The 2,831-nt window shown below is 29.4% G+C and overlaps 1 protein-coding gene and 1 long non-coding RNA gene across 2 annotated transcripts in view; one reads left to right on the top strand and one right to left on the bottom strand.

Annotated features, from left to right (window-relative positions):
* Nucleotides 1–2,831, top strand: part of LOC107642961 (cytochrome P450 87A3-like) — a 19,001-nt gene that overhangs the window by 8,317 nt on the left and 7,853 nt on the right. The gene's annotated exons all lie outside the window — the stretch shown is intronic.
* Nucleotides 1,625–2,831, bottom strand: part of LOC107642962 — a 1,922-nt gene continuing 715 nt past the window's right edge. Inside the window, exons 2-3 of the long non-coding RNA XR_001620722.2 lie at nt 2,243–2,817; nt 1,625–1,778 (exon numbers count right to left, since the gene is read on the bottom strand). This is a non-coding gene — a long non-coding RNA (uncharacterized LOC107642962). The remainder of the gene's footprint in view (nt 1,779–2,242; nt 2,818–2,831) is intronic.

Here is a 2,831-nt window from a genome sequence, read left to right as displayed (position 1 = left end):
ATATATATAAAAGAGTAGGAGTTTAGAAGAGGACAAAAAAAATATTTGAAAAAATACAAAAAACCAAGTGTCTAAACCAGCAAAAAAAATTGAACAACTTAATTAATTATAATTATTTTAATTTATTTTATTAAATTATAATTTGAATAATTCACATTAATGGCTGGTTTTGCAAAATTAAGATTGGTGTAATAAGTAATAACACAAGCCATTAATAACGTCAATTACGCTTTAGTTTCTTCTTTTCACTCATCGATTGCGCCCACATTCTTCATCCAATCATCTGTCTCCCCCTGCTCGATTTTTCGCTATGTGTGCTGCTATTAACGGTGCCGTTTGTGTGAGCGTAGTATAAGTGTTGTTCACTTCTTTAAATATTTTTGTTAAAAATATTTTTAAAATATTTAATCAATTATATTTTAATGTCTTATACCTAAATCAGCCTTCTTAATTACTTCTCCTAAAATTTGGAATTTTCCAAATGTGCTCAACATTTCAATATTTAAGAGATAAATGGGTAAAGTATATGTGTAGATGGTTAACAAAGAGAGTACTTCTTTTATTTTCATGTACTCTAGAATATTTTCAAGTACTCGGAATAATACTACTTTCTTTTTTTTTTTAATTTTAGAATCATAAATTTGTTATGTAATTTAAAAAAATATATATTTGGACTAAACTATGGTTTTTGGCCTATTAGCCACGAATATAGTTATCTAGATACTGGAGAAAGGGGACAGATTCACTGTTACTTCAGGATACAAAATAGCCTTTAACTTCTACCACCCACCAATTGAATACATGCTAGAACAATGCGAAAGAAAAGATTTATGGAGGAACATATGGAAAATTAATTGTCAACCGAAAATAAAAAATTTGCTATGGAAATTGATACACAAAAAAGGTTGAACGCCCGAATACAATCCATTGAACCCTGGTGTCCAAAATGCAATCGGTCACAAGAAAACATTTTTCATTATTTCTGGGAGTGCCCAGATGTGACTGAAGTTTGGAAATGTTCAAATCTGTCATGGCAGATTCAACCTTAAGAACCATGGAAGTAGTGGATTCAGCTGTAAGAAGAACTGAGAATGGAGGAAAATCTAATGAAAAAAGAGCAGTAGCAGCAAACCTCTTATGGCAAATCTGGTTAGCAAGAAACGCAGGATATTTAAAGGTAAAATCACCCCTTCAAAAACTATGGTGGAGATGGGCAGAAAAAGCGTGAGAGAAGATGAGACCCTTAAGTTTTTACTTTACCTCTTTAAGTTTTCTTATGGTTAAGTTATTTTATTAAAGTTGGAACTTCCTATTCTCTTTATTACAATTCTGCCTGTAGTTCAAATTGGACCAATTTTCGGTAATAAAATTGCATAATTTTGATTAAAAAAATAAAAATAAAAATAAATAAAAATAAATTAAAAATATAATTCGACCATACTTTATCCGTGACTAATATTGGTAGGCTAGGTTTTTCGTCACATTTTTTCTATGGTTAATGTTGGTGGGTTATTTAACTATGTTATATTTCGTGGCTAATCATGAAAGATAAATTTAAAAAATAAAATATAATAAAATGTTACTTAGCACAAAATTATATCATACAAAATTAAAGAGATGATTATCATCCATATAAGTAATATTTTTAATAATAAAAATATGAAATTTAAGTAATAGTGTTGAAAAGCAAATATCCTGAATTAAAGGAATTTAAACTATTACAAAATCAAGTATCAAAATACATCATTATTAGCTCTCTAACATTTTCACAGGAGTACCTGCAATAACATTCAAATAAGGTTATGTTATCTCTTAAGTCATGGAAAAACAATGACCAGGTTATTATTTAAAAATAATAGTTTAATGTAGTTAAAAGAGATAGGAATGCATACCCAATGAATTTTCATTTTCACAACATAAAACATTTTATTGAACTCGTCATCAATCAATATATATTGCTAGACTTTATATCTGGTGAACAACTTTCGATTCAATTACTTCATGTAAGTAAACAAGCTTGCTAAGAATGAAGGTAAAATAGAGAGTGATATTAGTGATATTTTCTCATATTAAAACTTAACCATAGTATTATTTAACAAAGAAAAAAGAATATTATTAGTGATATAGGATAACATATCAGATTACAATCAAATCCATTCAGAGGCAAAGAACTTAAAGATAAAAATAGAAATGTGTTGGCAATTACCAAGACCAATGTTTTAAAGTAAAAAGCTGAACTTACTAGATAACTGTCGAGTACAACTTTCATGCGGATCTCCTAGGTAAGTGTCCTTGTTCCATGGCAACATGCATGCATTACTCTAAATTACCATTATTCACATATTCATCCACTAGCAGCCTGAATATTGAAACAAACACTAAAACAAAAATGCTATTGATAATACAAAGAAAGAGATACTATGTATTTAGGAGTTGTGAGAGCACATATAATAACTTAAAATAATTTATTGCTTTGCTAAAAAGAAGTACCTGTTAACCCCCTCTATGCAATACGCACAATATGTTTATGTCTAACATGACCTATAGCCTCCACTTCAATTGTGAATTATTTCTCTCCTTATCTTCTATTAAGTAATTTCATATTTCAATCACACAACAACAACCAAGCTTTAATAACAAGATTGAAAGAATTATCGTCGACAAACAATGTCAACTACTGTCTAGTGCTATAATGAGAGAAAGGTTGAAAGAAGCAAATCAAATAAAGTATCCTTACAAATTTTTAAGAAGTTTCTTTGCTGCCAAAGGATAGAGGAAGCAGTGCCGCTAGAAAATACCAGACATGTCGGGAAAGCGCTTTCACAAACAAC

This window comes from Arachis ipaensis, chromosome B05, assembly GCF_000816755.2.
Source record: "Arachis ipaensis cultivar K30076 chromosome B05, Araip1.1, whole genome shotgun sequence".
NCBI classification, from domain to species: Eukaryota; Viridiplantae; Streptophyta; class Magnoliopsida; order Fabales; family Fabaceae; genus Arachis; species Arachis ipaensis.
Note: the sequence above shows the minus strand (reverse complement) of the source record. Positions and strands in the feature narration are given on the sequence as shown.